We start from the raw sequence: 24453 nt of genomic DNA, 5'->3' as shown, positions 1-24453 counted from the left end.
CATCTGGCCTTTTTTCACTTACATCATTCTCTGACCTAATCCAACTGTGGGGGGGAAAAAAGTCCCCTTTCTTTTATTAAAAACTGAAAAATGTCAACAGAGTGTGTACTAGGAAGCTAAGGGGGAATTAACCATGCCAAACATAAAAAAAATCATTTGATTTAGCAAACATTTATTAATATCTGCTGTCTTCAAGGCTGTATAATATGGAAGGCTACATAGGATGGGAAGGATGAATGAGATAGGGATCCTGCCCTTAAGGACTTCTCAGGTCAGTGAGAGAAATGGATGTGTAAATAAATGCCTTATGCAATATGTGCTGTTATAGAGGTCCAAGGTAAGATGGATGTAAAACAATGGACTTCTTTCTTTTGTGTTAGCCACAAGACTTCGCACAGGTGAAATCTCAAGGTGACACGTGAGCTAGAACTTGCAGTGGAGTGAAGTTATAGGATGCTGAGGTTCGAGGAGTGGGATCAAGGGAATAAAATACTCCTTGGTGGTCCCATGATAGTGGCGGAATGGGTTTCAGTTTTTCATCTCTTCTTCCTCCTTGTTCTGTTTGGTTTACTGCAAGATGTCTGTGTCTTTCAGGGAACTTTGGAGGATAAAGATGTTTCAGCTGACATATAGAGATATCCACAGTTTTTCCTTTTCTAGTACAAACTTTCTATGAATTTACTACAACTCGTTTATTATATTCTAGATGACTAAAACAGACCAGAGCAATTAAATCAGAATCTCTTGGAATTATGTCCAGGTATTGATATTTTTCAAAATGCCCCCAGATGTTCTAATGCAGCCAGGGTAGAGAATGACTGAGCTAAGATATGGTGCAGCAGAAAAGTCTTGGAGTTGGAGCTAAAAAGTAATAGGTCAGATTTTCGTGATTCTTTTATTTGTTTTTTAATGTTTATTTATTTTGAGAGAGAGAGCGAGCAAGCAAGCAGGGGAGGTGCAGAGAGAGGGAGAGAGAGAGAATCCCAAGCAGACTCTACACTGTCAGCACAGAGCCCAATGGGGGGCTCAAACCCACAAACTGTGAAGATGGTGACCTGAGCCAAACCCAAGAGTTGGACCCCCAGCCAACTCAGCCACCCTGGTGCCCCTGTGATTCTTTTTAATAGCACGTGTCCTTAGTTAAGTTATTTAGACTTCTCTAAGCCCATCATCCTTTGGAAAATGGAGATGGCAGTAAACAGTCCTACCTTGTAAGATTGTGTGGGTCAAAAGAGGTGATTGTATAAAGGGACATTACGTGTAGATGTGGTTTTGACAATGAAATATTCTGTTGACTTTCTCTAGGATAAGACTGGCTAAGAGCTTGCCACCTTGCCCTGCAAGGTAGTAACATTTTACAGATTGGAATGTAAGATTTCACCATCATGAGCATTTTGATGCTATATTTTACTGTATTTGCATAATGCTAAAATGTTGAAGACCTAAAGCAAAAATATAAATCCTTAAAGAAACAGTCAGCAGTTGAGCATTTCTCATCTGACACATTAATTCTATTTAAAATTATACAAATGTTTATTGTGACAAAGATTGTAAAGTGTATAAAAATTCTCAATGTTAGTAATGTGATTGTTGAGTATTAAAATGCTCTAAATAGGTTTTCATTTTTAAAATCTATACATTAAAATATAGAAATCTTCCAGAAGACAGTAAAAACTCCACAAAGTACCATGGAGCACCATGTAGTCAATTATATTATGGGTCCCATCATGTCTGTTATGTACAGAGGGACATGTAACTGTGTCTTTTTTTTTTTTTTTTTTTTTTTACTGTGGGATGCCTGGTATATTAGTGTTGGTCCTATAATCACATAAGAATGATCATCCTATGGTATTCTAACATATTTTACTTGAGAAGTAGTATTATTTAATGGAAAGGAAACTGAACCTAAAGCCTCAGATTGGGTTCTAGATCAGGTTTCCCTGCCCACTCCTAAATGGTAGTAGCTAGGTTAGTTTCTCTGAGCATCACATGTAAAATTGGGATGCGTTAGCTCTCTGGTTGCTTTGTAACATATCAAAAGCTCAGTGGCTGAAAACAACAATAATCATTTATTAAATCATGGTTTCTGTGGGTCAGCAATTTGGGTGGTTCTGGCTCAGGGTCTCATGAGGTTGCTGTCAGATACCAGCTAGAGGTGCAGTTATTAGAGGGCATGCCTGAGGCTAAAAGGTTCACTTCCAAAATGCCTACTCACATGGCTGGCAAGTTGGTGTTGGCAATTTGATTCCTCTCCATAAGGGCCTGACCATTCAGCTGCCCTCACACCATAGGAGCTGGCTTCCCCAGAGTGACATACAGGAGACCAATGTGCAATCTGTAGAGCCTTTTATAACCTATCCTTGGAAGTCACACACCATCATTTTGATGTCTGATTGGTCTCATGGGCCAGCCCTGATTCAGAGTGAGAGTACACAGTGTATGAGGCATGCATCATTGGGGACCATCTTGGGGGGTTGGCTGTCTGACAAGATAACCACCTCTACCCAGCACAGCATAGCTTTGAATTTCAATGAAGACTTTATGGAAAATCCTTTATAAACCATTAAAGCAATAGATACATTTTCCAACTTTTTCACATCTTCTAGTGTAAAAGTAGTACATCTGATGGGAGAAAATCGTGAGCAAGAAAAGTAACCATAGCAAGAACCTGTCAGTCACCTAGGTAGGTTTTCTCCTAGATAGTCTACCTCCTTGATGATATCTCTGAATGTCTGATGCTCATTTTTATATCTGTCTTTGGAATTTGCTCTGTTTTGCCTGGATTATAGTCATTTGTGGACTTGTCTTACCCTATGTTGGACTGGAAACTTTTAAAGTAGGGGCTACATCTTACTCTTCATTGTCTTCTGGCACCTTTAACTTAATGCCTGGTACTTCAGTGGTGTTTAATTGCTATTAACTGAACTGAATGGGATCACTGGCAAAACTCCAGTCTTTACGCCTCTCCTGAAATTTCAGATGCCGAGGGTCATTATTTGCTCAGGTGGTATTGATGATGGTGGTGGCTCCTGCCAGAGCCATCTTTAATCCTGTCTGATGGGTCTTTGATTTGCCACTCTAGCCCTTAGCCTCTCCTAAATGCCTCAGATGTTCGGGTCTGCCAGGTGCTTAGCCTGTTCTCAATGCTGACCAAAGCAAGCAAGCACCCCCTCGCCCACCCCCCAACATACACACAGTCATTCGTGTATGACTGTTTCAGAATCTCATTGAACTCCTGCTTAGTTTGGTAACTCATAGCATATTTTTGACTTAGATTAAGAATGCCCACAAGATAATGTCTTTCTTCCATGTGATAAATCATAAAAATTTTATCTTTGCCATTTTATCCAAAAATTTATTCCGAGAGGTAGGTCTTTGTCATGACACTTTGACACATGCATTTGTATATATCTTTCTTTTGAAAAATGTTTGTAGCATTTATGGTCAGCCTTTGAAAAATCATCTTGCTTGTAGCTGGAGGACACATTGTAAACACATTATCAAGTTTAGGTGTTCTGGTTTTAGAATCATGTACAGCAAAGACTTTTTTTTTTTAAAGAAGGGAAATGTTTGTAATAGCATATTTTACATTTTAGGAAAATTTAATTTTATGCATTTTTCACATTATGTAGACCAATAAATTCAAAGCATCTCAGGATTCTTTTCTGCTTTCTGCTCTGTCTGGTGGATTTTCCTGCTGATTTCTCTCTTTAGGTATTCTTCACTTCCTTCTCCATTACCTGCCTTCTCTGTCTGTTGTCTGTACCAAAATTTCTGCCTGTCTTTGGGCTTATTCAACTGATGTCATGTTTGAGGATGAGTGGGCTACAAAGGGCAGTGGGCATTGTGAGGGGCACTGAGTCTGTAAAGAAGAGTTCAACTAAAGGTTAGGGTTGATGGTAATCAAAGGTGTTCTTTGCTAAGTAGGTAATAGTGGACCTGTAGAGCAACACTTGGTAGGAAAAGATTAGAGTTGCCACAGATAATTTGTGTTAATTTTTTAAAATAGATTTTATTTTTTTTAGAGCAGTTTTAGGTTCACAGCAAAATTCAGGGGAAGGTACGGATATTTCCCATAGGCCCCCACCCCCACACATGCGTAGCTTCTCCCATTATCAACATTACTTACCAGAATGATACATTTATTACAACTGATGAACCTGCACTGATGTAGCATTATCACCTAAAGTCAAATAGTTTGCATTAGGGTTCACTCTTTGTATTGTACATTCTATTGTGCATTTGAACAAATCCGTGATAACGTGTCCACCATTATAGTATCATACAGTAGTTTCACTGCCCTCAAAGTCCACTGTATTCTACCTATTCATCCTTCTCTCAGCCCCTGACAATCGTAGATCTTTTTACTGTCTCCATAGTTTTGCCTTTTCCAGAATGTCATATAGTTGGAATCATACAGTATGTAGCTTATTTCCTTAAATTTTACTTTGCCTGGTGTAGCAGATAATTTACAAAGCATTTTGGTATTTTTCCAAGAGCTTATTTAATGAGAGTTTTATTAGTGTCACATTTAAATACTAAGTAATTATTATTTAGTTCTGTTAAATAATAACTATTTAGTATCATTATGAAGGAGTTTGAGGCACTTCATAAACTAATTAGCTTTTTTATGAATCTCTTTCTCGTGTAAGAGAAGTACTGTAGTCTGAACACATGAGTTATGACAGTAATAGTTTAAGTTTCAGATGAAGATTGTGTGAGATGTGTGCATGATGTTAATATTCTAAACATTTCATTAAAACCTGTATTTTAAAACTTAAAAAAATAGTAAATATAAATTTCTATACTTTAAAGTGGTGATGTATGGTGAAAAGATGGAACGAGTTTATGAGGTTTTATTCAAGTGCTAGCTCTACTATCAACTATGCGAACATGAACTTTTCGTCTCTGAACTTCATTTCGTTTTTTTGGAAAAATGGAGCTCACATGGTTATTTTTGAGTACTAGCCAAGCTGTTTGTTAGAATCCTATGTAAACTTTAATTCATAAAGAAATGTGAGTCTGAGTGGCTCAGTTTGTTAAGCATCTGGCTCTTGGTTTAGGCTCAGGTCATGATCTAGTGGTTTCATGAGTTCAAGCCCCACATTGGCTGTGCACTGACAGTTCAGAGCCTGTTTGGGACTCTCAGTCTCCCTCTCTCTCTCTGCCCCTCCCCCACTCACACTGTCTTTTCTCTCTCAAAATAAATAAACTTAAAAAAAATTTTAAGAAATGTGAGGAATTATTTAGTTAATGAGTCATATCGGGTTATCACATTTAACTTTTAAAAATTTTTTTTTTTTTGGTTTTGCAGACAAGTAATAAAGGGCAGTAATAATTGGGGTTAAGAAGGTAATACTACAGAAAAGATGTATTATTTAGCTGTGTCCGAGAAAAAAATGCATTTTTTTTCTTCTGAATATGTCTTGTTTATTAAGGCTGCTTGTATCTTATTGTGAAAGGTATACACTTTGTGATATTCAGCTTGTGTGCTCCTAATCACATTTATTTCCTAGTTGTTAGCTTGAGATGTTAGTTCTCCCTTCAACAGCACGAATTATATTGCCACCTTCTGTATATAGTCAGAGACACATTATTAGATGTTTATGGTAGGAAAACATCTACCATTGAAGATGGTAGATGATTGAAGCCAGTAGGGCAAGGCATAGTTAGGTAGAAAGATTTTTGGGGGGGAAGAGAATGCAAATAGTCTTGTGAAGTTGAAATGTTGAGGCAAGTGATACATTAAATATAATTCTAGTTTCAAAGTGTCCATCTAGTTTAAAATACTTAGAGGAATGGTCAGCGACATACTAATGCATTATAGTTACAGAAAACTCTACACTTCCGAGTTTGAGAATGCTTGATGTTGTTTAGTTCAAGATAAAACTCTAATAGTCACGTCCTTTATTAACATCCTTATTATCTTGCAATCTCATCTTTTTGTATCTGTACTAATTTAAAGTTCTTTTTTTGTCTTCAAAGTGTATTCTATGGCTGAAGACATGACATAGTTCTGTTTCCACCACATGTGCAGTCAGAACACGCACACTTACTGATTAAGTTCACCATCTTTTATGGGCATGGTTTGTCGTGCTCCAAAACAATTAACAATAGTAACATCAAAGATCACTGATCACAGATCACTGTAGCGAGTATAATAATAATGAAAAAGTTTGAAATATTGTGAGAGTTACCAAAATGTGACACTGAGACATGAAGTGAGCAAATGCTATTGAAAAAATGGCACTAAGACACTTGCTTGATACAAGGTTGCTACAAACTTCAATCTGTAAAAAAACAGACAAACACACAAAGCATGATCTGCGAAGCACAATAAAGGAGTAGTGCAATAAAACGAGGTATGCCTGTATAGCTTAAAGTTATAGAGGCCGCTCTCCATTCTAGGTTGACCTTCCCTACTATGATCTTCCATTGCACAAAATTCAGTTACTTTTATGCAACATAGTAGACTCTTACTAAATAGTTGTTGAATCAATGTTGTCTTTTGTATTTGCAGGGAGAGCAGAAAGATCATCTTAACCATTCAAAATAACCGATAGGGTTTGAACAAAGACATTTGGGAAGTACCTTTGTTCTTTAATTTAGAACCAATGAGAAACTATTTGTCTACAGTAAAAGGCCATGGAACATGTAGATTGAGGTTAGATTGTGAATGACCTAAATATTAGATTTAGTAGTCTGTCAGATTGGCAAAGAAACAAAGTTTGAAAACACAATGTGTTATTGAGGGTATAGGGAAATAGGCAGATTCATCATTGCTAATGGGAGTATGGATTTTTGCAGTTTTCATTGAGACCAATTTAGAAATAGTTAACAAAACTTAAAACACACATATCATTTGATTCCTTATTAGGATTTATTCTGCAGATCTTGTACTTGGATGAAATATATTTAAGGGTATTGTTGGCAGGAATTAGAAACAACTTAAGTGCCCATTCTTAGGGAATTGGATAAATAGATTATGGTACGTATAGTAGAATGTGTAGTAGTTAAAATGAATAAGGCAGTTGATATATACTGAAATGGAATAATTATTAAGTCAAAAAAAGATGCAGAACAGTGGGCATTAGTAGGTTAATATTTTGGAGGAGACTAAATTAAGATATATAGTTTCTTGTATATGTACAGAATATCTCTGGAGGGAATAATTAAAAAATATAAAATGCCTCTGGGGAGTGGCTGGAGAGCAGGGATGAGAGGGTGTCTTATTTTCTATTGTATACTACCTTTTGGATATTTTGAATTTTGTATTATACAAAAATTTTTTTTTAATGGAAGAAACACATTCAACTCAAAGTATATTTCTGTATTACATATAATCCATTATGGAAAGTTAGGGAATAGAAAAGTGAATTTAAAAAATCCCTCTGGATCATATATCTGATAAGGGGTTAATATCCAGAGTCTATAAAAAATCCTATAATTCAACAACAAAAAACAAATAACTCAATTAAAAGATGAACAAAGGACATGAATAGACATTTCTCCAACAAAGATACACAAATGACTGATAAGAACACGAAAAGGTGCTCAGTATTACTAATCATTAGAAAAATGCAAATGAAAACCATGATGAGATACTATTAACTCATACTCACTAGGGTAGCTACTATTAAAAAAAATAGTAACAAGTATTGGTGAGGATGTAGGGAAATTATAATGCTATGCACTCTTAATGTAAAATGGCGGGCGCTTGGGGAGCTCAGTCGGTTAAGCGTCCAGCTTCCGCCCAAGTCATGATCTCATGCTTTTTGAGTTCGAGCCCCATGTCAGTCACGCTGCTGTCAGTGCAGAGCCAATTTTGAATCCTCTGTCCCCCTCTTTGCCCATCCCCAACTCCTGTGTGCTGTCTCAAGAATAAAGAAAGCTTAAAAAAATAATAATTGAAAAGTTTCTAAGACCCATTTTCATAGCAGCATTAATCACAGTACTCAAAAGGTGGAAGCAACCCATGTATCCACAGCTGGATGAATTGGTAAACAAAATGTGGAATACACATGTAGTAGGACATTATCCAGCCTTAAAAAGGAAGGAAATTCTGATATATGCTGCAACATGGATGATCCTTGAGGTCATTTGCTAAGTGAAATAAGCCAGTCACAAGACAAATTTCATTTATGTGAGGTCCCTAGAGTAGTCAAATTCATAAAGAAAGCAGGATACTGGTTACCAGGGGTAGGGGGTAGGGAGGAATAAGGAGTTGTTTAATGGATACAGAGTTTCAGTTTTGCAAGAGAAGAGTTCTGGAGATTGGTTGCACAACAATGTGAGTATACTTATCACTATTGAACTGTGCATTTAAAAATGGCTAATGTGGTAAATTTTATGTCATGTGTATTTTGCCACAGTTAAAAAAATATACCCCCTCCCCCCAAAAAATCACCCTTAGGTATAGTGGTGGGGAAGATGAATACGTAAATAAATGACTGATACAGAATATAATTAAGTGTCCAAAATGAGGTGTAAACAAAGCTTTGGGTGCCATAGGATGGGGCATAGCTAACAGATTGGAGATTGCCTGTGACTTCATAAAATATGAGTGAGTTTTGAGCTTGTATTAGGAGACTGCAGCATTAAGTGTGTGGAGAGGGTGGAAAGAAACCTAGGCTGAAAGAGTAGAACAAGTAAAGGCATAGGGAGGGAATGTGAAGGGTACCATCATAAAAGAGAAGAAGATGATGCTGGAAAAGAATCAGGTCAGACTCTGCATGTCTTTGACTATTGAGCCACATTTTTCCTGCCTGAGTTTGTGTCACTCTTGATTTGTTTGGGGTGTAAACTACTTTGAGGGCTTCCTCAATCCTGCTGGTGTTTTGTTTCCACCCAAGCCGATTCTACCTATTTTCTTCTTAGGGTAGCCACTTACATTCCTTTCCCTGATTATTTTTACGTATGTTGAATGGAAAACTCCCCTTCCCAGCTGCTTTTCTTTCATCTTGTTCTGCTTCTGTGTTGCACTAAGGCAGAGTCCTGTTTGCCCTGTGCCACAGAGGCCATCTTTTCTTAGATTTCTTCCAGCCAATGGAGCAGAATATGTTTAGTACACAAAGAGCTGAAGATGTTGTATTTCAAAGTTTTTCCCTAAATAAAGCAGTGTACAATATAAATTCACTGGGCCTTATTGATTTTCTCCGTGACAGGTGAGATACCTAATTTAGTTGCTTGGCTGATATGTCACTATTTTGTCTCTGCAAGCTATAACCTTGCTCTTTCACTCTTTTCATTAAAGAAGTGAATTCATAGAGTTGATAGGAACCGTGGGCAATTTTAAAGGTAGAATTTGTCCTTTAGCCAGGCATTAGATTGTTCTGTTTGTTTCTTCGATCTCTTTTTCTTCCTAATTTTCAGCTGTTAAAGGCAATAAATGGAGATGATGTGGATTCTGACTTCATCTGTCTTGCTAATTTTAATCTGCTAGGAACCGTGCAGTGGAAAAAAAAAAAAATCTAAGAAAAACTATTTTCTGATCAGCTTCTACTGAAAATACTTAATCAAAGTAGTCAAAGGGGAAAGTTACATTCTCAAGGATTGCTACTTGATTATGGAATTAAAATCGTAAGAGTGGTGATTTATCTGAAGTGTGATTTTCTCTTGGGGAAAATTTGCCATCCCATTAGCATTTATTTGCATATCTTTTACTTTTAACAAATACATGATTGGATCTGAAGATAGAAGACTACATTTGCTCTTATATAAAATTTAATTTTATGGTAATATCGACTACCTAATTATTATCTTTCTTTAAGTATCTTTGAGGAGTCTGTTGGTTAGAAAACATGATGCGATCAGTGCCTTGGAATTAATCAAGGTGGTCCTGTTGACTTAGAGAGAGGGCTCATCTTGGCCTTTGTCTGACACATATTTTAGTTCTCAAGCTAACTAATAGGGCTAAGTTGAGGGAGAATTAGTCATAGTGGTAGGCCCTACCAGTCGTAGGAGGTGACTGGGCTTGGGTGGTGATGGTTGCATCAGCTTTGTATTTGACAAATGGAGCACACCAGTATGGTTATGAATGTTTAACAGGTACAGTAACTACTGCAAACAAGTGGTAGCTTAAAATTAATTGCAATTTTTGTTTAAAAAATGTGGTTGATTTTTAAGTACTTTGTTCTGTATTTGCTTTTATGTTTGCTGAAAATATTACACATGAAGATTATGCTTTAAATACTATAAAATGTCTTTCTACTATTAACTAAATGATTGTGGAAAATGTTACATTTTAAAGGTCATGTTGATTTTCTGGCATTTCCAGTTTTACATTTTACACATACAGTTGAATTGGTTTAGCTCCTAGTTGAGTGTTTAAAGATCCGGGTAATAAATGTAGAAGGGAAATTGCAAAAGGGCACGATGTTTTGAAATGCACGTATCTTCCAGCTTTCCTGTGTTTCAACAGTGAAATATGAAGTTCTAAGAGCCAATACAGAGGGGCTGAAAGGATAGCAGGATAATAAATGTTTTCAGTGCTTAAGTCCAAAGACAACTCCAGCGATATTTTTCTCTTAATTGATGTTGTATATATAGATTTGTACTTTTCTTCCTTTTATACCCCTTCTGCATTTGAAAATTTATTAGAAATTAACGAGACTTGAGCATTTACCTTTTACATAGTGGATTGAACTAATTGTGTATTCAGAACACTCCTCATAAAAGTTGCATCTGATTGCTGTGGTAGCAGCTATGAAATCAATAACTCATGTTATGTTTATTGGGAGTGATGAATATTTACTGGGAGTGGTGACTAAGTGGGAGGTGGGGAACACAGTGCTTAAATGCACAGGCCATGGGGGCACATAATCTGGATTCAGCTCTGCTACTTACTGTCTGTGTGACCTTAGGAAGGTTACTCAAATACTGTGAACATTAGTTGATATCTTTCAATATGGGATAAGAGTAGGTGAATGTAAGAGATTAATCGAGGTAACAAAACAGAATAACGAAAATTTTTATATTAGTATCATTGATATAGCAATACAATATTTTAGATAATGCAAGTGAATATTCTTTACTAGAATGAAATTTTTATTTCATTGGTTTCACAATAAAGTTGTTTTACAGTTTTTCTTTCTGTTTCCAATTAATGCTTCTTTCAGAGTTTACAGATTTGATAATAATTTGTGAAAGAGTATATCTGACTGATTTTGAGAGTGTCTGCCCATCACTCTATCCTTATTAAAAATGGAAGAAAACCTCACTGTACTGTTAGTCAAAAATTTTTATATGACTATCTAATGTTTGTACTGAAGTTAACACCTAATATAGCAAAATGTTGGTATAATTTTGGCCAAGGAAAAATAACATCTTAAATATTGCCTAGGGGATTCTGTTATGTCTGTCTCACTACTAAAACTGAACTTTCATCTGTGATTTTATTATGGCTAGACACAAATGATTCATTTGGCTAGACTCATGAAGAGGTGAGGTTGCCACCTTTCTTTGTAATTAATTGGATAACAAATTACTTGGCTAGGGAAAGGGGAAGGTCTTTAGGTGATATGTCTAGCCTTTTTTCAGAACAAAGATATATTAGGTTCTGAAAAACTTCTTCATTATTCAAAACTGATAGGTATTAATTTAAATTGCTTTGAATTTCTATATGGCTCATATATTTTTATCTAGCTCATATACTCCCTAAAATCCATCAAAATTGTTACTAAATTTTCTTTCTGAGCCATTTACCATAACAACCATTGTGATGCTCCCTAATATCATTTGCTGTTGATGTATCAATAAAAATAAGTTTCTTACAAAATTGGAAGGATCAGGGAATTGTTCTCAGGGCCACCAAGCTGTTGATTAAGTTGACAACAACCTATTTGGTGACCCATATGAAAATAATTTTGTTTATTGTTACTGGCACTTATTTGTAAGTAGGGTTATATTTATCTTTGCTGCTGACAGCAGGAATATATTAGAAGTTTCCCCAAGTGTGTGTGTTATCTTGTACTACCCAACCAGCTATGTGATGTGTGTTTGTTAAATGAGCACATGTATAAAGACCAGGCAAGTGAACATGATTTCATGAGCATGGTAACCTTGCAGCAGAAGCCAGAAGTGGTCTTTGAGCACAGGTGCAGTGATGATGATGATGGGATGTATATTGAAAGACAGGTAATTTTAGGAGTGGGGAGAAGGGGCTATTCTATGGATTTCTGATATGGAAGGTAAAGGCCTGAAGTTAGACTCAGAATCACAGATAGTTGAAGCAAAGAACCTTACAGGTAGTCCACTCAAACAGATGAAATGAATTGCTGGGTCATTGGCATAGCTAGGACTTGAATCCAAGTTTTTTGATTTCTCTTTTGGTGCTGAGCATGGGAAGGGAAGTAAAGATTTAGCTCTAGAATTAGATAGGTCCTTTGGTTCTTTGGGAATGACAGGTGCAGGGAGGTGCTATATCAGATAGATTGTGTGGCTCTCCAAACAGCCTGCTCAGGCCATCCAGTTTCTTTCTTATGCTCCTGACTGGTATTTAAAGGAACGGAGTGCCTGACACAGTCATACCAAACTGTCTCTCCATCAACATTATAAGTAGGTGGCAATATAAACCACATCTAAAGTTAAGTAGGGGTTAAGCGTCGGTTGAGCATCCTACTTCCACTCGGGTCATGATCTCACCGTTCGTCAGTCTGAGCCCTACGTGGGGCTCTGTGCTGGCAGCTCAGAGCCTGGAGCCTGCTTCAGATTCTGTCACTGTCTGTCTCTGCCCCTCCCCCACTCACACCCTGTCTTTTTTTAAAAGTAAATATTAAAAAAAAAAAAATTAAAGGGGTGCCTGGGTGGGTGTGTTATCTTGTGGCTCAGTCGGTTAAGCGTCCAACTTTGGCTCAGGTCATGATCTCCCAGTTTGTGAGTTCGAGCCCTGTGTTGTCCTCTGTGCTGACAGCTCAGAGCCTGAAGCCTGCTTCGGATTCTGTGTCTCCCTCTGTCTCTGTCCCTTCCTCACTCACACTCTGTCTCTGCCTCAAAAATAAATAAACGTTAGGGGCGCCTGGGTGGCTCAGTTGGTTAAGTGTCCGATTTCAGCTCAGGTCATGATCTCCCAGTCCATGAGTTCAAGCCCCGTGTCAGGCTCTATGCTGACAGCTCAGAGCCTGGAGCCTGCTTTGGATTCTGTGTCTCCCTCTCTCTCTCTCTGCCCCTTACCCGCTGGCACTCACTCTCTTTCTCTCGCTCAAAAATAAATAAACATTAAAGAAAGTTTAAAAAAATACATAAACGTTAAAAAAATAAAAAAAATAAATAAAATTAAGCAGACAGTCAAGACACACTTGCTTAGCACTTGCATATGCTTCACAAAATTCTAAGACTTTTAGGAGAGAGGAGTAAGCCATGGTACTTACTCTTTAGGGGCTTTGAGCATAGATGGGGAGAATGGACATATCTATACAAAGATAACTAATAATACTGGGTGCCAAATGAGGGTGTGTCTAGTACATGTCAGAGGAGTTTGGGAGTGGAAGACAGTGCCGGGGTTTAGAGTTCTCATGTAAGGTTTCCCAGAAGAGATGAAAATTAGGTTGGTTCCTTCTCAACTCAGTAGATCTTAGTAATAATTATATGTGTTCAATTGTAAAGATTTCGGATTCACCTAACTTAGGAAGTTACGGAGCTAGAAGTTGTTTTCAGATGTTTACCTGACTTGCAGTGGAATACCATTCCACAATTCCAGCAGTTGTGCAGAGGACGGCTGAAGGTTTCTGTTTTGAGACTCGCATTTCTGCTTATCACTGCTGAGTTCACCAGCAGGTCGAATTCTCCCTACTGGGGTGTTCCCAATGGTCTTCTGAATGTTGGGATATGGAGCCCCTTGGTTGCAGTTACCCTGTTCTCAATTTTTTTCTTTATTGGCCAAATAGTTAAAATTGCCACTTATGTGTGAGTTTGGTGAATTTTCTCATTTAAGGTGATCTTTTTACTAAGAGATTATTAAAGTGAGGTGGGGTATTCATGTAATATATATAAAACATAGCTGCAGCTGGCATTTCCAGTGGGCTTTTCTGTTGTTCAGTTATATTATTTTGGTGTTCTTTGTTATGAATCATTAACTTGAAGATTGGTACACAAATAATGCCATTAAACATTATAAGATAAATAATCTTATTGCTGCATCAGAGAATAAATACACTTCCCCAAACCCATGTTGTTTTTACTCTACCTGGATATCTGCATTCCAATGATATTTCTCATTTTATCACAAATAAGGGCCTATAAACCCGACAGAGGTGAATTTAAACAAGAAATATGAAAAATGTTAGTGCTCTAATTATATAGTTTGAGCCTTAGTCCACCTCTAATCCTTTAAGTTGGTGGTTTTTAACCTTTTTTTTCTTCTTATTTTTTAATGTAGTGAACCCTTCAAAGAAAATCTTTTTTGGAATTCTATTATTAAAAAAACCAAACAGATGGAAGCAGAGTAACTATGACTAAAGAAGGGAATCGAAGCTCAGAGTTTTGGTCACTTTGTGTTTGCTCCCTTTGGCCCTCATGCCTCTAGGGAATCCTTAAGGACACCATGGAGCTTGGGATAAAAACATTGCTTTTAAGGAAAAACAAGCTAAAAACTTCCTCAAAGTAAGCTTTTAACTGGAAAAATAATGTTGATGTCCTATAGTTGAATTTGGTTGTGAAAAATTACTTGATCCTTCTTACCCACCTTTACTGCCTTTAGCCATGAGTGTTGTGCTATGATTTCTGGAAGAAAAAAATACCAAAAAAATCCACCTCTTGAAGTTCAGTGTACATAAACATACACATACATAAATATACATAATTTAAAAAGAAATACTTCCTCAATAAATATCTTCCAACTGCCAAGTAAAGCTATCAGATGAGAGAGAGGGTAGTCAGACACATGAACATATTTCCCCATGCACACAGACACAACACACACACACACCTAATTTGTTACAAGTGGTTAGGTAATGCCTTTCCCTTCATCCATGCCTCCACAACATCCATCATATTCTGAATACAAAGCAGATAGTCTACATGGATGGGAAATTATGAGGTTAGCTTACCAAAATAATTACTTAAAAATTGTTATTAATAATACATTATTGGAAGTAATTTATTAATTTCTTCCATAAAACTGTATTGGCAATCAAACACTGAAGTTTGGCAGGGAACAAGAGTCCCTGCCCTCGAAGAACTCACAGCCAATTGGAAGTAAAGATGAGAAAGTCAAGTGTGATAAATGCTATAGCAGAGGAAGCATAGGATTTTGTGGGAATGTGTAGAGGAGCAATTAATTCAGACCTGGAGAGCCAGGGGGACTTCCTGGTGGGGTGATATCTCAGCAGACTGAAGGATGAATAAGAGTTGGCTGAGACGGGGTACCTGGTTGGCTTAGTTGGTACAGCATGCAACTCTTGATCTCAGGATTGTGAGTTCAAGCCCCACATTGGGCGTAGAGCTTACTTAAAAAAAAAAAAAAAAAAAAAAAGAGTTTCCAAGAAAAAGAAAGGTGGGAAGAGTAATGAAGACAGAGGGGAATATACATAAGGGCCCAGCAACAAGTAAAAGCATGATGCATTCTAGAACTTGCATGTAGCTGGGTTTGGCAAGGGCATGATGTGCTAATGAAAGGTAAGTTGTATGCTAAATCTAAGGAGCTTGATATTGTGCTACAGGAAATGGAGAGTTATTGAAGGATTTCAAGCAGGTGGAAGTTGTGGTTTGTATTTCTTTTTTAGTACATGGCACTTGGCTAACTACCACGTTGACCTTGGGGCAGTCATTCTCTGAGAGTAGAAGGACCAGAAATTATCAAATACTGTATAGTTTGTCTTTCTATTATATCCCCAGTTGCCTATCTTTTCTATAAAACCTATCTTTCTTCATTTTACTTTTATGGCCCTTGTCACCTTATCACGAGGCCAGATTAATTCAAAAGAACAATGTTTAATGTTCAATATGTATATAGATACACAGGTATATCTTCATTCTTTCAGTATAGAAACTTTATGATGCCCTGCATGTAGCAGGTACTCAAATGTTTATTGACATAAAAGGAGTAAATACTAAAGGAAGAAATGCTAGCTCAATTCTCTCTCTATCTCTCTCTCTTTCTCTTTTTTTTTTTTGTGATCATTTCTCTGCTCAGTGCGTTTTAGGCTTAGATAATTTCAACATCAGCTGTTTCTTGGCAAACTCCAGGGGTCTGACCATTTTATACTACAACTAATGATAATAAGGTATGCATTTAAAATAGTTCAAATTCACAACTTTGTATTTTACCACTGGATCTCAAACTCACAGAACAGCTGGATATGCAGATATAAAATCGAAAAATAGTCGAAAGCTTTATTTACTTCGCTCAGTTATTATACTTTGAAAATTATATAGATGGATAATTTATGAACTGAAGAAAAATTTTTGAACCTTCAAGGGAGCTAACTTAATTTCTAACATATATCTGAGAATGATCCCAAAGGAAACTTATTTTAAAATAATATTTTGTAAACTTTAAAAAAAATGCATTTTATTAAACTTAACAGTTTATAAAATACTTTCATGAGATTACTTATACTAAAATTAAATTTGCATTTAATTTTGAGGCTAAATACTCGGTTCTTTTTTTTTTGTTTGTTTTAAAATTTTTTAATGTTTAATTATTTTTGAGAGAGAGAGAGAGAGCGCGAGCCAGCAGGGGAAGGGCAGAGAGAGGGCGACACAAAATCCAAAGCAGGCTCCAGGCTCCAAGCTGTCAGCACAGATGTGGGGCTTGAACTCATGGACCGCGAGATCATGACCTGAGCTGAAGTCAGACACTTGACTAACTGAGCCACCCAGGTGCCCCAATACCCAATTTCATAAAATAAGCAAATCTCAAGGTACTTTTTCATAGTTTATAATTATTACTGACCTTAATTATTTAGTGACCAGATTTTCCCATATTTAGTGCAGGAACACCTTCAAGCAGGCCCCTGCGACCTTTTATGTTCTTCTATCATTTTTCTGAGCATCTCTTTACTTAGAGATGTAACAAAATGTTCCAGGTTCATCTTATACCTTCCCAGGTCCAGCCCTGGAATCAATTTTTTCTCTGAAGAGCTTTTAGTGAAGAATAGTATTAGAACCTAAGATCCAGATACTAGAAGTTCTTGTTACTACTGGGGTAACAAGATACTGGGGTATCTTTGCTTTTAGGTCTCTAGAGGGTTTTTTCTTCACTTTCCCCTGTGTCTCCCCTTTTCCACAGAGCACCATGGTTTCCAACTAATACTTTTATTCTTTTGGTCAAGGCTGCAATGTATCTAATATAGTTTCAGAGCTGCTTCCCTCATTTTTTGCATTTCTTCTTCCCTCCATCCCAACTGAGGGTATTTAATTGAATACTCTGTTCAGAAGTTAATGGGATTAGGGACACCTGGGTGGCTCAGCCAGTTAAGCACCCGGCTCTTGGTTTCAGCTCAGGTCATGATGGCACTGTTTGTAGGGTAGAGCCCCGTCTTGGGCTTTGTGCAGACAGTGTGGAGCCTGCTTGGGATTCTCTCTTTCCTTCTCTCTCTGTGCCCCTCCCCCATGCTCACTCTTTATCTCTCAAAAATAAATAAACATTAAAAAAAAATTAATGGGATCAAAAGAGAGTGGAAGGAAACTTTTGGAGGTGTCCCATATGTTTATGGAATATGTTGTGGTGATGGTTTCACTGGTATATACTTATTTCCAAACTTATCAAAGTGTATCCATTATATATGTACAACTTTTTGTATGTCGATTATACTGCAATAAAGTAGTATTTCCTTAAAAAAGGAAAGATGATGGGTGAATTGCCATGATGGGCATTGCAGAGTCAGTATGAACTGTCCACCTCTGGAATTCTTTTATATGAGAAAGAAAGAAATCTCTTTCCTGTTTATACAAACTAAAAAAAAAAAAAAAATGTTGATTGGATCACTGCCTTTTCCACAGTTGATGCCTGTTTAATTCTCTGTCTTATTTAGATTTTTTAAGTGGATAGTGGAGCAAAGACCGTTTCTTTTTCGTTAGATATGTAACATGAAATAAAAATGTATGGAGTAAATCACAAATACTGAAATGGTTTTGCCCTGTGTTTCATATCTTTCATTAGAAACCATGGCTGAAGCGATACGAAGTTTAAAGTTTTCTTTCTCTTTCTGTTTTTACTTATGGAATGTTTCTCTACCTCTTTGCATTTTACTCAGAATAGCATAGGCATTTCTCTATTAATGCCATGTTTGCATTCCTGAAAAATCTTTAATTCTGCAAAGTCATGTGCTATGAGTGATAGGGCTTACAGGGAATAGAGCGTTAGGAACAGATGAGAACAGATCATTTGAGACCAGTGGAATGTCGTACACAGAATAACACACACAAAATGGCCAAATCTCAACTGGCATTTATACCCAGTGTCACAGTTCATCTTAGGCAGTCTTAAACCCTGGTTTTCCTCCTGACAGTTGTGTCTTCATAGTCCCACTTCTCCCAGAGACTAATTTCGCCAAGGTTAAAAAGGGTGTTGACTTACGAGTTTTACGTTATTCTGAACACAGTGGAAAATATTGTGCCTTTCTTCATCGGCACCCTCAGCTTCCTCAGGTAGCTTAACATAGACGTAGACAAGTGGAAGTCTTGAAGCTGCCGAATGGAACTTTCCCATTAAGTGTGAGGAAACTCGCTCCTGCTGGAGCCAACACAACTGACGTCATTTTCCTGCACATGAGCTAATTTGCATTAAAGAAATCTCTGTGGTAGCGGGAAAGACTACTCTTAATTTGCTTTAGTTTGCAAAGGAAATATGTACCCACTATTGAAAATTCAGAGAATATGGAAAATTACACAGAAGAAAGCAAAAATTCCTTGACTGCCTATAAACACTGCTGTCATCATTTTGGCTCATATTCTTCCTCACCTGACCTCTTTCGATAATTATGATGATGATAAAATAGTCTATGTGTGTATAAAATTTCAAATGAGTTCCCATTATACTTAGAGTTTTCCAACTCCATATGTCAAGCAGTATAGGTACACAATATCCTTTTTAATCATTACAAATGATTCTACTTGATGCATGTCAGTCTGTTGTTTATGTATCCATAGACCCTTTTATAGATTGTTTTCAGGTTATTAGAGAAAGGATTAGAAAATCCTTGATCCTGTCTTCACACCTTAGAATTGGCGCCTCTGCACAGAAGGTGTGTTCATGTAACATGTTGGCACATTTTGCCATGTTACCTTCAAGAAAGGTTTCACCCATTTATAGCACCAGGAGAGCATGAGATGTGGTATTTTTCCACCCTGGGTGCTTTTTGTTTTCTAAATCTTTGCCAGTTTGATAGGTTAAAAAGGTGGTTTTTATTTGTCTTTTGTTGTTAGTGTGGTTAAACACCTTTTTATATCTCTGTAAACTATCCATATTTGCTTTCAATGAAATGCCTTTCACGTATTTTGCCCACTTTTCACTCAGAACATTTGTTTTTTCCCCTATAATTTATAAGAATTACATAATTTTCAAGATATGAAGCTTTGAGGATTAATATATATTGCAGCTTTTTATATCAGGCTGATTATCTTTTAACCTTATTTGTGATATGTGTTGATTTTTATGTAGTCAGACCCATCAGTAATTTTCTTTTATGTTTTCTGGGCTTTATTAAATGTTTGAAATGCCTCTTCCTACCCCTAAAAGACTGTTTGCCTTTATTTTATTTTATTTTATTTTATTTTATTTTATTTTATTTTATATACATAACATATATATTTTTATTATATATATATAATAGAAGAAAAAACATATATATATTTTTATTTTTATTTTAGAGAGAGAGAGTGTGCAAGCAGGGGAGAGGGGCAGAGGGGCAGAGGGGCAGAGGGGGAGAGAGAGAGAGAGAGAGAGAGAGAGAGAGAGAGAGAGAATCCCAAGCAGTTTCCATGCTCAGTATGGAGCCTGACGAGGAGCTGTATCCCATGACCCTGGGATCATGACCTGAGTTGAAATCAAGAGTTGGACACTCAACCAACTGAGCCACCTGGGCACCCCAGTTTTGTGTTTATATTTTTATTTTTTATATTTAATTTTTGAATTGTGTGAGATTTATTTTTCTATAATGAGTTAAGTAAATATCCACCTTTGATTTTTCCCCCCTTACAAATTGTACAAATTGTAGTTATTTCAGCAACCTTTGTTAATTCAAGTCCCTTCTTCTCAATGTTAATATCTTTATCATATAAGTTTGTGTCTTTGGATCTATTTCTGGGTCTACTATTTTATTAGGTATTTCTGCAAAACAAATTACTCCAAAACTTAGCAGCTTAAAACATGTATTCTCTTACAGTTTCTATGGGTCTGTAATTTAGGGGCAGCTCAGCTCTGCACTTCTGATTCAGGATCTGTCTTCTGGTTGAAGTTAAGATTTCAACCCAAGCCACAGTCATCTGAGGGCTTACCTGACACAGGAGAATCAGCCTTGCAGTTGGCTTACTCACAGGGCTGGCCATGGTAATGCTGGCTACTGGGGAGAGGGAAGCCTCAATTCCTTTCCAAGTGGGCCTCTACTGTGGCTGGCTGTTTTTTGTTTTTTTGTTTTTTGTTTTTTTTTAAATTTTTTAACATTTTATTTTATTTTTTAAGAGATAGAGACGGGCAAAGCATGAGTGGGGGAGAGACAGAGAGAGAGGGAGACACAGAATCACAGAATCAGAAGTAGGCTCCAGGCTGTCAGCACAGAGCCTGATGCGGGGCTTGAACTCATGAACTGCGAGATCATGACCTGAGCCGAAGTCGGACACTCAACCGACTGAGCCACCCAGATGCCCCAATGTGGCTGGCTGTTCTTATGACATGGTGTTGGCTTGCCTACAAGTAGTGAATAGGAGAGAGAGCTACAAGGGAGTTATCCTTTTCATGACTCACATATCACATAGCATCATTTATACCACCTTCTCTTTGCTAGAAGCTGGTCACTAAATCCCGCCCACCCTTATGAAGATGGGAATTAGGCTCATCATTTTGAAAGGACTGTCAAGGAATTTGCAGAAGCATTTTTAAACCACCATGTCTCCTTTTTGTTCCATTTATATATTTAACTCTTTCTGCACCAGTATCATACCATTTTAAGAGTCTTCTGTCAAACTGATGGAATGTCACATAATGCTATGCCTACATTATTTGACAGACCATTGACTCTTACTGGTCAAGCGTCTAAAAATAGATATACAAAATAATATAATAATCTGGTGACATTTTAAGTTGCCTTATCTTCCCAACTTCTCATTCTTTTTTAGAATTATGTAGTAGGGATCATCATATTTCATTGAAGGTACCTGCTTACAGCATTTCTGAAAAACTGTTTTACGTTATTTCATACTGCTGTGAGTAATTTTAAATGCTTTGATTGGCAGATATGTCATAGCTTCAGGGCATTGCATGTTGATGCAATGTCACAGGTATTTTAAACACAATCTTCTAATATACTGGCAAGTAGGTAAACTCAAAATAAGGGATTTATGTGTGGGGTGCAATCTAAGTAACATCCTAGTTCCATATGCTGTATACTCACCAGGGACTCATTATGATCCCTGGACTTTCTGTGAAGCAGACACTTGAGTCCAGAAAGTGCTGTGCTCCATCTGCCTTAGTCTCCAGGCTGCACAGGATGAGCCTCTTTGTACTCTGACCTCTTGACTGCTATTTTTTTTTTTAACTTAACGCTGCCAGCGAGGCCGTCATTGCCATTACAACAAGTGTGCGCCCCCGCCCCCTACACTTGCACTTGTAAATTTAAAGAACCATAGCTCCTTATTCCAAAGACATCAGTTATTGTTGCTTTTACCTTAAATTGCGTACGTCTTCTCGTCTGGCTTGCATCTTTGTCCAGCACCGAGCCCGCACTGCTCTTGTTGGAGCTCCCTGCAGACATGCAGCTGCCGTAGATGGGCTGTGGGCAGCCTTCCAAAACTCCCCACCATCCTTTGGACAGGTTTTATTTTTGACAGACTAATCAGAGCTTTAATGTGCTTCCTTGCTGGGGGAGCCTGTGTTTCTAATTTTTTTCTTTACCATTCTGTAAAGAGTAATAACATTGCCTGGGCTGGCCATAAGTTTCCTGGTTACACTGTATTTTCCAGTCCCACTTTTCTTGTGACCTTGCTTTCCTATCTTTGGGAAAAGATCCCTTTAGGGTCTGTTGGCTTTGATTATTTTGAGAAGCCTTTTTACTTCCTATTTACAACCCTGATTAAAGGAAAAGCCATGTTTTTTCTCCTTATCTCTTAATGTGAATTTGAGGTGATGTTTATATTCACTTACAGGCATTTGTAGTCTGGTGAAGAAAGCAGTGTATTTGAGGCATAAAGAATAGGGATCAAGATAGGATTTTCATGATTCCTGAAATCATGTTCTTTTAAAAAGTTGCTCACTCCGGGGTGTCTTGGTGGCTTAGTTAGTTGATTATGGCTCAGGTCATGATCTCACAGTTCGTATCTCACAGTTCGTGAGTTTGAGCCCCACATTGGGTTCTGTGCTGACAGCAGGAGCCTGCTTGGGATTCTCTCTATTCCTTTCTCTCCCCTCCCCCCCCCCCCACACATGCCTTCTCTCTCAAAAAAACAAACAAAAATGTTGCTTATTCCACGAACTGTCAAACCCATTAGAGACCCTGTATCACATAAAAATAGGGCAGAAATAGGGTTAGTGTCAACACTAACTAAGAGAAATGAATATGAAGTATTAGAGAGTGGGCCAGAATCTGAGAAAGCAAGGTAGGTAAGGAACAGCAAGACTGATACCTCAGATAATTGTGCTACAGGAATTGTGTGTCACATGATGTTTTCAGGGACATTTTAACTTTCCAATATTCTTATTTATTTTGTGCCCTTCTTTTTTTTAGGTTCTCAATGTTATATTCTCTTTATTTTCCCTGTCTCACTCTTATTTCTTAGTTTTGATTTTTTGAAGAGTTTTGAGATTTTTTTTGAGAAGGATGTTTTTTCCTTTAATGGGCTATCTTAATTGTTTATTAAAAAATTTTTTTAATGTTTATTTATTTTTGAGACAGAGAGAGCATGAGCAGGGGAGGGGCAGAGAGAGAGGGAGACACAGAATCTGAAGCAGGCTCCAGGCTCTGAGCTGTCAGCACAGAGCCTGTGATATGGGGCTCGAACTCACGAACTGTGAGATCATGACCTGAGCTGAAGTCATATGCTTAATTGACTGAGCCACCTAGGCACCCTGCTATCTTAATTTTTTAAAAGCCAATTTTGCACACAGCAGAATGCTAACTAATGTGGTATTTTAAAAAAGCTGTGCAGTAAGTGTTCTGATACTAGAGATGTGTTCTTTTGCCAATTCAAAATGTTATTGTTTCAAGAATAAATAGGGTTATGGTGAATAGCCCAATATTGTCTAATTCCTTTTTTGGGTTGCAGATGAGTACCTGGTCTGTTTCATTTACACATATATTTAAGTGGTCACATTGTTAGCTTAAAATCCATATTGCCTTTAGCTTTTACTTAAAGATAACAGTTATGCTTTTCTATTAAACTAAAAAAAAAATAGGGGCGCTGGGGTAACTCAGTTGGTTGAGTGTCAGACTTCGACTCAGATGGTGATCTTGTGGTATGTGGGTTTGAGCCTGGCATGGGGCTCTCTACTGTCAGGGCGGAGCCTGCTTCAGACCCTCTGTCCACCTCTCTGCACCTCCCCCACTCACTCACTCTATCTCTCTCTCTCTCAAAAATAAATTAACATTAAAAAAAAAATAGAGTGCTGGGGCACCTGGGTGGCTCAGTCCCTTAAGCTCCCAACTTCAGCTCAGGTCACAATGTCATGCTTTGTGAGTTTGAGCCCTACATTAGGCTGTCAGCACAGAGTCCGCTTTGGATCCTGTCTCCCTCTCACTCTGCCCCTACCCCTCTCGCGTGCTCTCTGTCTCCCTCTCTCAAAAAATTAATGAACATTAAAAAATTAAAAAAAAAAAAAGAGTGCTGTGTTGACACCCAAATTTTGTGAGTATTAGAGTTAAAGCTTACGAAGCTTCTCCTTGCTAATGGTTATTATTTAGTAGAATTTTTCTCACTCTATGGAAAGCTATCCACTTGCCTGTTAATTTTTATGATAAACTATTTTTGCTGAATTTATGGCATTTTAATAACTGAAATTTGAGATTGGGCCTTAGTTGTAAGTGCAGTCAAATAGTGTCTATATGGAGTTAAAGGATAAGGATAATTTATAGGATTAGGGTCGACTGAGTCAGCTCTTAGGTCTAGTGTGGTATTATGGATTTTCTTTTATATGAGTTTCAAAATTATTGGAGTCATGAAGATATCCAAATTGCTAAGGGACAAAACAGAGTAAAATAAAAAAATAAGTATTAAAGTGAGTATCATTCTTCACTTCTCTTAACATATATCCTGTTTGTGGTCTGGCCAGCATTCTTACTATATCAGGCCCTAGGTACCTTTACT

The 24453-nt window shown here is 37.4% G+C and overlaps 1 protein-coding gene across 7 annotated transcripts in view; it reads left to right on the top strand.

Annotated features, from left to right (window-relative positions):
• The window catches only part of IMMP2L (inner mitochondrial membrane peptidase subunit 2), an 881848-nt gene that overhangs the window by 6803 nt on the left and 850592 nt on the right, over positions 1-24453 (top strand). The gene's annotated exons all lie outside the window — the stretch shown is intronic.

The sequence above is a fragment of the Panthera tigris genome, chromosome A2, assembly GCF_018350195.1.
Source record: "Panthera tigris isolate Pti1 chromosome A2, P.tigris_Pti1_mat1.1, whole genome shotgun sequence".
In the NCBI taxonomy this organism is placed as follows: Eukaryota; Metazoa; Chordata; class Mammalia; order Carnivora; family Felidae; genus Panthera; species Panthera tigris.
This window is presented reverse-complemented; position numbering and strand designations above follow the sequence as displayed.